The sequence below is a fragment of the Canis lupus genome, chromosome 8 (assembly GCF_011100685.1).
Source record: "Canis lupus familiaris isolate Mischka breed German Shepherd chromosome 8, alternate assembly UU_Cfam_GSD_1.0, whole genome shotgun sequence".
NCBI lineage: Eukaryota > Metazoa > Chordata > Mammalia > Carnivora > Canidae > Canis > Canis lupus.
The window spans coordinates 72,605,703-72,616,663 of NC_049229.1; positions in this window are offsets into that span (position 1 = coordinate 72,605,703).

Below are 10,961 nucleotides of genomic sequence, written 5' to 3' on the forward strand. Positions count from 1 at the left end.
AGAATGTGTTTGCCCGGGAAGGATCCCCCTGGCCAGGTCTGGACAGCAGATCCTATATGAGCCCTGAGACCCCTCCAGGGATGCGGAGCTCCCGTTTCACGGGGCTTTCCCCCCACGATGCCCACGTGGACATGGGTCATAGGGACCAACGCGGAGGCCTTCCGTGGGTGAGTCACGGCGGGTCCTCCTCCAACCCGGACCCCCTGTGCTTGCTCTCAGGATGAGGGAAACAAGCAGAGACACAGAATGGACTGGTGTCCACGGTGTCCTCCAAGTGCCCAGAGAACACGACCACGCACACAGGAGCTCGGGGAGTCCCGAACCACGAGCCCTTCCTGAGGGATCCACCAGAAGGTCAACTTCCTGTGATGGGGCAGCGACGGCAGGCTGAGGACACGGCTCGGGGCCCCCACCCCGCAGGGGCTCCTGCCCGCCCTGAGGCTAGGGGAATGGTCCAGACCACAGCAGGACAGGAGCCCCCCTCGGGGCCCCAGGGTCTTAGGGGTTTACAAGGAAAAACAGTACTATCTAGAGTCGGACTTCGGGAAGGAAGCTCCCAACTGTCTACCGTGAATCCCTTGCTAGCAGGGGGAGAAAACACCTTAGCTGGGCGGTGGCCAGGCCCCCGGGGTCCGGAGAGTCCTGGTTAGGGAACCAAACTCCGCTTGGCCACCTCCCACTGTCCTGACCTCTCCCAACAACCAGGTACATAGCCCCCCACCCCCACAGGCTCCGGGCAGCAGCTCTTCCCGCCCACGGTCCCGTGCTCGGGTTTTAATAAAACACCATTTTGCACCAAGGACACATCTCAGGAATTCAGCTCGGACCTCGCCCACCACTAACCACCTCACCCACGTTCTTCCTAAAACAACGTCACATCCATCTGAAAATTTGACAGGGAAAGATTTTGCAAAAGGATGAATGTGGGGAGGAGGCCGGAAAGTAACCTACTCCTGTCTGGGCTGGGACACAGCGGGAACGGGGCGCTTGAGGGAGGGAAAGGCAGTCGGCGGGTGTCAGTTACCATTAAAAATCAGCAACCCAAGGGTACAGTGTCAAATGAAAAAATAGGGGGATAAAAAAACAAAACAGAAATAGGAGCATTTAAAAAGTACAGGAACAGAGAAAATCATAAGAATAAAAATACAGGGATCCCTGGGTGGCTCAGCGGTTTGGTGCCTGCCTTCAGCCCAGGCCGTGATCCTGGAGTCCTGGGATCGAGTCCCGCATCGGGCTCCCGGCGTGGAGCCTGCTTCTCCCTCTGCCTGTGTCTCTGCTTCTCTCTGTGTGTCTCTCATGAATAAATAAATAAAATCTTTAAAAAAAAAAGAATACAAATATTTTAAGAAAAACAACAAAAACAAAAGAGCAAAGAACACATATCACACAGCAAATGTTACCGCATGCATATAATTATCAAGTATCATACCAAACATATAAGTCATATATTTTTTTAAGATTTTATTTATTTATTCTTGAGAGACAGAGACAGAGAGAGAGAGACAGAGAGAGAGGCAGAGACACAGGCAGAGGGAGAAGCAGGCTCCACGCAGGGAGCCCGACGTGGGACTTGATCCCGGGACCCGAGGATCACGCTAAACCGCTGAGCCACCCGGGCTGCCCATAAGTCATATTGTAAATGTTAATGGGAAGCGCCTGGGTGGCTCTGTCAGTTGAGTGTCTGCCTGCGGCTCAGGTCATGATCCTGGGGTCCTGGGATCGAGTTCTCCCTCTGCCTCTGCCCCTCCCCCCTGCTCCTGCTCTCACTCCGTCTTTTTCAAATAAATAATCTTTAAAAATCAAAACAATTAATGGGCTTGACTTATCTATTAAAAGAAAAAGATGTCAAAAAAAAAAAAGAAAAGAAAAGAAAAAGATGTCGAGACGCCCGGGTGGCTCAGCAGTTGAGTGTCTGCCTTTGGTGCAGGGCGCGGTCCTGGGATCGAGTCCCACGTCGGGCTCCCGGCAAGGAGCCTGCTTCTCCCTCTGCCTGTGTCTCTGCCTCTCTCTGTGTCTCTTATGAATAAATAAATAAAATATTTTAAAAAGAAAAGAAAAAGATTTCAATTTCGCTCACGAGCAGCACCCAGCTATAAGCTGTGAACAAGAGACACACATAAAATAAAGTGAGTCAAAAAGCTACAATGAGCAGGACTGAATAAAGGCATGTCAGGCAAACAGAAGCCCCCAGAAAGAGGGCAGTGGTCCCGGGACACCAAAGCAGAATTAAAGACCAAAATCACTAAACATGGCAAAGAAGGACGTTTTAACACACAAAAAAAGACACAATTCTCAACAAAAGTAAAAAAGTCGTGGAACAAATAACACAGCAACCGGCTTTATGAGATGAAAACTCAGCGCTCACGAGGAGGCGCAGAAGCACGCCGCCCACCAAGAAGGTGCCACCTCACGCCCAGAGCAGGACGGACCAAGTGAACTAGAAGGCACGTGACGGGGCAAGGCCTGCAAAGGCAGGAGGGGAACTCGGGACCACAGGAGCCTTATGGGGGACACCCGTCAAGGATAAAGGTGAGGACACAGGATGGGTCAGGAATAGCCTCCGACTGGGAGATGCGCATCAGACACGGTCGCCAGCAGCCCGTGGGAGGTTTCAACGCCTGCACGTGGGGCAAAGCCGGCCAGGTGTTGGACCTCCCCAAAGGAGCAAGGTGGTCTCGAAAGTGCTTCTGGCTAGAGGGCATCAGCCACCTGGGCTCTCCCCGCCGAGCTATATGCTCCTCCTGGAGGGGAGCTTTGAGCGACACGTAAGATATAGAAGAGCTACCTGCACACCGGTTGGCAGAGCTTATGGATTTAGCTAATATTTGCACACACACAGCTTTAAGCCGGAGGATCCCAGATGCACCTGCTCGAGCATTCACGAAGCATTCACAAAAACAGATCATCTATTAAGTCACTAAAAATTAGTAAGTTCCATAAAGTAGAACTATTGCAATCAACAGTCTGTGGTCATCATATAATAAAACTAGAAACTATTGACAAAATGAAAAATTGGGGGCAACAAATTTTTTTTAATCTGTAAAACAATTCTTGGGTGAAAGTAGAAATGCACACTGAAATCACTTACTTCAAAAAAAAAATGATGACAGAGAAGATATGTAGTATTGGCTCCATGGGATATACTTAAAGCAGTGATCAAAGAAAATTCAGAACTGTGAACACTTTTATCAATAAACATGAAAGAATTTTTTTAAAAAAGCAATAAAATTCACAGCTCGTGCAACCAGAAATATAACCCCAAGTAAACCAAAGGGAAGCTCAAGGAATGAAATAATAAAGATAAAAGTAGAAATTAATGAGGTAGAAGAACAGAAAAGCACTTGACCTAATTAATAAATCAAAAGCCTAATTTTTTTTAATTAACAAAATAGGCAAACTGCTAACTAACCTGATCATGAAAAAGGAGAAAGCTTGAGTAAACAAAATGAGAAATGACAAGAAAAGCAACCATTGGAGAAAAAGAAAGCTTAAAGTCTGGGATCCCTGGGTGGCGCAGCGGTTTAGCGCCTGCCTTTGGCCCGGGGCGCGATCCTGGAGACCGGGGATCGAGTCCCACGTCGGGCTCCCAGTGCATGGAGCCTGCTTCTCCCTCTTCCTGTGTCTCTGCCTCTCTCTCGCTCTCTCTCTGTGACTATCATGAATAAATAAAAATTTAAAAAAATTTATAAAAAAAAAAAAGAAAGCTTAAAGTCGTGGGATTGGTTTGCAGACATCTCTGCAAATAAATTTGAAAACACTGATATTATGGGTTAAATTGTGTCTCCTGTCCCAAGAAAAGATATGTTGAGGCCCTAACCCCCAGTGTCTCAGATGGTGACCTTATTTGGAAACTGAATTGTTGTCAGTAAAATTGGTTAAGTTGTGGTCCCCTCAACACTGCTTGGTGAGAGGGAGCCCCTAATCTAATATGACTGGTGTTTTGGTAAAAAGAGGGGAATTTGAGGCACGCACACATAGTAGGAAGATGCCACGTGAAAATAGGCGAGATGAGAGTGATGCATCCACAAGCCAAGGAATGCCAAAGGTCGCCAGCAACACCAGAAGCTGAGAAGAGGCAAGGAAGGATTCCATACGGGTTTCAGAGGGAGCACAGTCTGGTTGACATCGTGTTTCAGACTCCCAGACTCCAGACTGAGACAACAAGTTTCCATTGTTTTGTTTTTTTACAGATTTTCTTTATTTATTTATTCATAGGAGACACAGAGAGAGAGGCAGAGACACAGGCAGAGGGAGAAGCAGGCTCCCCGCAGGGAGTCTCATGCAGGACTAGATCCCAGGACTCCTGGATCACGCCCTGAGCGGAAGGCAGACGCTCAACCACTGAGCCACCCAAGGATCCCAGTTTCCATTGTTATAAGCTCCCCCCCTGGTTTGTAACACTTTGTTAGAGATCCTAGGAAACCAATACATGTGATTAAAGAGATAAGTTCCTAGAGAAATACCTATTTCCAAAATTGACCCAGCTGGAGATAAGAAACAAACAGAATAATTTCAGGAGAAGAAATTGAGAACTTCCCTACATGAAATGCCCCAGACCCAGATGGTTTCACAGAAAACTGCTACCAAATTTTCAAAGACCAAATATATAGTTCCAGTGTCTCATAAATGATCCAGATTACTGAAAAATAAGGAAAACATGGAAGGGTAACATTGAAACCTCAATCTTATACAGACAATATGAAAAATGGAAACTATAGGGACGCCTGGGTGGCTCAGTGGTTGAGCGCCTGCCTCCAGCCCAGGGCCTGATCCTGGAGTCCCAGGATCGAGTCCCACATCAGGCTCCCTGCATGGAGCCTGCTTCTCCCTCTGCCTGTGTCTCTACCTCTCTCTCTCTCTCTCTCTCTATTTATTAATTTCTCATGAATAAATAAAATCTTTTTAAGAAATGGAAACTACAGAGTGGTAGCACTTACAAATATGCAAAAGTGCTAAGGAAAGTATTAATAAATAATGCAATACCACACAAAGAAAATAATGCACCACAGCCAAGTGAAGTTTCTCCAGGGGTGCAAAGTTGATTCAGTATTAAGAAAAATGTATACCACAGCATACACACTGTGCACTGAGTCGGAGAGAAGACTCCAGGCGAAGACATCTATACACAACCCTTGTCCTGAAGCCTGTATCTCTCTCAATGCAGAAACAGTAAGGAATATCCTCTAAGATTAGGAACAATGCGAGGATGTCCAGTATCTCTGCTGCTGTTCAGTATTGTACCAGTGGTATTAGCCAATGCAATTAGACAAGAAAAATCAGATTGAAGCATAAGGATTAGAAAAGAAGTAACACTATGTCAATGTACAGATGATATACCATATTTTTTGAACACTTCTGAAGAACACATGGTAAAACTAATCTCAGACAGGAGAGTATTCCAGTAAGGTGACAGGATACAGAATTAACATACAGAAACCCATAGCCTTCATGTATACAAAACACAACCAGTTAGAGGATGTAATAGGACAGAAAACCCCAATTACATAGCAATAAAGAAGATTAACTAGGGATGCCCGGGTGGCTCAGGGGTTGAGCATCTGCCTTTGGCTCAGGGCATGATCCTGGAATCTGGATCAAGTCCCATATTGGGTTCTCCACGGGGAGCCTGCTTCTCTCTCTGCCTGTGTCTCTGCCTCTCCCTCTCTGTGTCTCTCATGAATAAATAAATAAATCTAAAAAAAAAGAAGAAGATTAAGTACTTAGGGAAAAACTCAGCAAAAAAAAAAAAAAAATGTGCAAAACCTACATGAAGAGAACTTTAAAATGCTCCTGAAAGACTTAAACTAGTGGAAAGACATCCCCTGTTCTTGGGTAAAATGGCTCACCACAAAGACATCAGTTCCCTTTCAGTTGATTTATAAGTTCATTGGAATCTCAAAAAAATCCCAACAAGGTTATTTATAGAGCAAGACAAGTTAATATTGAAGTTCATATGGGGAAAAAAATATGTATATACAAACAGTGCCAGGAAAACACTGGCAAGAGTGTCTCTACCAGAGCTTCAAACATACTATATAAAGCTGCTTGTGGAATGGAGTGGAAGTGCAGAAGGAATCACGTGAATATATGAAAATTTAGTGTATCAGAAAGATGACAGCTCAGATCACAGGGACTGAGATGGGCTGTGTGTGCACGTGCGTGCGTGTGCATGTGTGTGGCAGATCTGTGCATGTCCTAACATGTTCCACGCACAAGCCCACCCACCGGCACGATCAAAGTGCAGAGGGCTTCCACCAGCTTCCTCACTCTACAGCCCCCCAACCCCTTCTACCTCCAGACCCTAACCCCCGACAACCACTAGTCTGTTCTCTGTGTCTCCTGCTGCATGACCCCAAAATGCTCTATAAATGGATTCATACAGTAGGCAACCTTTTGAGAATTTCACTCAGCCTGATTCGTAGCTATTATGTATATCAGTAGCTTGTTTCCTTTTATTACTGAGCAGTACTCCCTGGTGGGGGTGAACTAGTTTGTTAAACCGTTCACCCTCTGAAGAGCATTTGGGTCGCCCCTAATTTGGGGTTATTACAAACAAGGCGGCTGTGAGCATTCATGGACAGATTTTTGCATGAACTTAAGTGTTCGTCTCTGACATAAAAGCCAAAGAGTGCAATTGTTGGGCCACGGTAATGGCATTCTTCGCTTTAATAGAAACTGCCAAAAAAATTGATAAATTGGACTTCATCAAAATTTAAGCCTTTTTCTCTGCAAAAAGACCCAGTTAAGAGGATGATAAGACAAATTGCAGACAGGAAGAAAATACAGGCAACCCTATATTTGTCTATAAGCTTGTATCTAGAATTTGTATAAAAAAAGAAAGAAAGAAGAAAGAAGAAAGAAAGAAAGAAAGAAAGAAAGAAAGAAAGAGAGAGAGAGAGAAAGAGAGAGAGAAAGAAAGAAAGAAAAAGAAAACTGTCAAAACTAAGCAGTAAAATAATAATAATGGTCCTACTAGAAAACGGGCAAAAGACATAGACAGTTCACTGAAGAAGATATGCAGATGGTAGCTAAACATGAAAGATGTTCAATACAACCAGTAGTTAGGAAAATGCAAGTCAAAGCCCCACCGTATTCCCATCAAAATAGCTAAATTAAAAATTCTGATAACACCAAATGCTGACAATGATGCCGAGAAACTGCATCCCCCACACAAGCATTGCTGGCGGGGAGGTAAAATGGTGTAGCCACCCTGGAAGCTCTGCGGTTTGTTCTAAAAGACAGACTTTTTTTCTGAGGCGCTGAGGTGCTGAGAGGCACTGAGGCAACCGGGCAGCCACGTGGGAAACATAATAGGATCCTTACCTCACACCACACACACGACCGAGGTCCAGACGGTGCAGGGATCCAAAGACTCAACCCATCCCAGTGCAGGAAGGAGATGGGGTGAATCCTTGTAACTGTGGTGCAGGGAAAGGATTCCTAACTACGACTCACATTCCAGATGCAATAAAAGGCCAATAAATTTACATGCAAAACATACTCTAAAGTCAAGAGATGACTGACAAACGGGTATAAAAATATATATATAGGATCCCTGGGTGGCGCAGCGGTTTAGCGCCTGCCTTTGGCCCAGGGCGCGATCCTGGAGACCCGGGATCAAATCCCACGTCGGGCTCCCGGTGCATGGAGCCTGCTTCTCCCTCTGCCTATGTCTCTGCCTCTCTGTCTCTCTCTCTCTCTGTGACTATAATAAATAAATAAAAATTAAAAAAATATTTTTTTTAAGATTTATTTATTTATTTATTTATTTATTTATTTATTTATGAGAGACACAGAGAGAGAGGCAGAGCCACAGGCAGAGGGAGAAGCAGGCTCCATGCAGGGAGCCCAATGCAGGACTCGATCCCGGGACTCCAGGATCCACCTTGGTCCGAAGGCAGACGCTCAACCGCTGAGCCACCCGGGGGTCCCAATATACATATTTACAAGTCTTTTCATAGGCAAAGGGTTCATATTCCTCACCTATTAACAATCTTTAGAATTGCAGGGGGAAGAAAAGCAACCCGCTAGGAAATGGAGAGAAGACCTGAACAGACAACCCCCCGAAAGGAGGTGAACTTGGCCCGATGCTCAACCTCACACAGGCGTCTCCAACAGCTGAGTTCGAACGCAGGTCACTAGACAACACACACTAAAATAGAATCGGATCCTCGGATTCAGAGAGGCAGGACCTGCAGACACGGGCCACTGCGGGAGGACTCGGGAGGACTCGGGAGGACGTGCTGCTCAGTGGCGTAAGCCCGGCGCGCGGACAAGGACTGTGTGATTCCACTGACGCGAAGGCCCCGGATGGGGTCATGTCCACGGCGACAGAAAATAGACAGGGGGTGCCGGGGGGCGCCGGGGGCTGGGAGAGAAGGGGACCCAGGTTCAGGTCGGGGAAGGAGAGAAGGTTCTGGAGGCCGACGGTGGTGGCGGCTGCAGGAGAGCGTGAGTGTGCTTCACGAAGCCCCCGAGCGCGGCACGTAAAAGTGGTTAAGATCCTAACTCCTGGGCAGCCTGGGGGCCTCGGCCGCTTTGCGCCGCCTTTGGTCCAGGGCATGGTCCTGGGGACCCGGGATCGAGTCCTGCGACGGTCACCCCTGCATGGGGCCTGCTTCTCCCTCTGCCTGGGTCTCTGCCTCTCTCTCTGTTTCTCATGAATAAATAAATAAAACATTTTTAAAAAAAGATCGTAAATCTTACGTGGATTTTACCACAATAAAAACAAGAACACGAGACAGCACTTCAGAGAGATGAAACCAGAAGGCGTGACTGCGGCCTGCACTGTGCGGCTGTGGGGCGCCAAGCGGGTCCTGCTGGAGGGGTTCCCCGGGGGGTTTATCTCAGAGAACCATGCACTCCCCTTCCCGCCCAGCACCCCATGTCCAGGGGTCCACCCCCAATACACCTGCACACAGCTACTGGCTGCACCCGTGCTGGCGGCTGCGGGGTCCACGGGCGCACCCCCAGCCGGCAGCAGAACAAATACGAGTCACCGTGGGGGCGCGCAGCTCATAAAGAGGGGTGAGGGCTCCGAGGAGCCCGGGGCTGCAGCGGGACCTCCAGGGGACGTGTGCGAGTCGTAAAAGCAAAGAGCAGAAGAGCACCTATGGTGCTGCCTTCTGCGTCAGCGGGAAACAGGAAATTCCCCGGAACTACGTGGATCTGCTCATCTGTGCGAACAGAGGCACGGAAAGAAGTCAGGAGGGCGGGACGTTGTTCCCCACGGGGCTTGGCAGGGTCGGGGAGGAGAACGATGAGCCCGCGGCCCGGCCTGGGGACGCGCCCCCAGCAAGCCTTCCCCGGGGTGCTGCCGACCTTGAGGACCACGTTAATGGCTCGCACGCTCAAACACGAATAAGTGAATTAAGAATCAATAGACGGAACCAGGGCGTCTTGGAGAAAGAGCCAGGAAGAGAAAGAACAGAAAAATCCCGAAACACAGAGGCGCTCCGAAGACCCCGTGAGACAACTGCGACGAGCCCCCCGTGCCAAGAGGATTGGCTAAAGTGGATGAAATAAGAACTCAGGCGTTTAGGCTGATAGGGACATGCGGTATTTACAAAATATGAATTACAGCACTGGTGTCAATCATTTAATGAATACGTGTATGAATCATTAAAATATTAGCCAAGAACTATGAAAATTAAAAGCCTCGAAATCAGTGGACAGATGCAGCAGACGCGCGGACGCAGCGAGAGGAGACCGCTGTCGGGCAGGCAGAGGCTCGAGTTGCCGCCCAGGGTACAGGCCGGAGGAAAGGAAAGGCGTTTGCACCGTGGAAGCATCTGGAAGGAGAGGAGGACGGGTCTGACGCGCTCTAACCGGGGCTCCCAGGTCAGGGTCTCCAGGGCCACCCCGGGTTGCGGTGACTTGGCAGGAGGGTCACAGCCCTCAGGGTCTGGTTGTGCTCATGGCCGTGACCCCGCGGTGACCAGCTCCCGAGAGTCCTTCCCCGCGGGGTGTGGGCGGGGGCACAGGACTCAGAAACAAAGACTCCAAGGGACACACACCCCAGCACCTGCCTTCTGTTCGGTCCGCCCAGCGGCCACTCCGGCGGGCGGTCACCGTGCGCATCCAGGCATTCACTCTCCCCACGCATCCCTCCTGGAGGTTGAATCCTTTGGAAGCTGTGGGGTGTGTGACCGTGGGTTTCTCCGCCCGCTGCGGTCTGGTCAGACAACGCGGCCTGCAGGCTCGGCGTTCCCGAGCGCGGCCTCCGGCTGCAGAGGTCCCCGAGCGCCCGCGCCAGGAAGCCGCTTCCCGGCTCCTCCCATCTGTCCTGTCCTCGCTCATTTTTCTTTTCTTTTCTTTCCTTTTTTAAGATTTTATTTATTTATTCATGAGAGACACAGAGAGAGGCGGAGACACAGGCAGAGGGAGAAGCAGGCTCCATGCAGGGAGCCCGACGCGGGACTCGATCCCGGGTCTCCAGGATCAGGCCCCGAGCTGAAGGCAGATGCCCAACCGCTGAGCCACCCGGGTGTCCCTCGCTCATTTTTCTAATTGTTTGCCCGTCACGTGCCACCATGGAGCCTTAGAGATAGGACCGGTCCAACCGGACTGCGAAGCTCAGTTTTGCATTTTATTCAATGTTAATGAGTTCGATTCGGAACGGCCACACGCAGCCCGCGGCCAGTGCGGTCCCGAGCGGCGACAAACCGCCGGGGTGTTTAACAAATGATACTGGAACACTTGCTCTCCACGTGGCAAGGGCCGGGTTCCGATTCCCACACCTGTGCACACTGAACTCCAGATGCATTAAAGACCGGAACGTGAACAGCAAAGCTGCAAAACTTCTGGAAGAAAAACAGAGAATGTGCTTATAATGTTGGTGGAGCCGCAGATTTCTTGCCGCACAAAATAAACAAATAAAGGAACGTATTGGGGATCCCCGGGTGGCTCAGCGGTTTAGCGCCGCCTTCAGCGCAGGGCGTGACCCCGGGGTCCCGGGATCG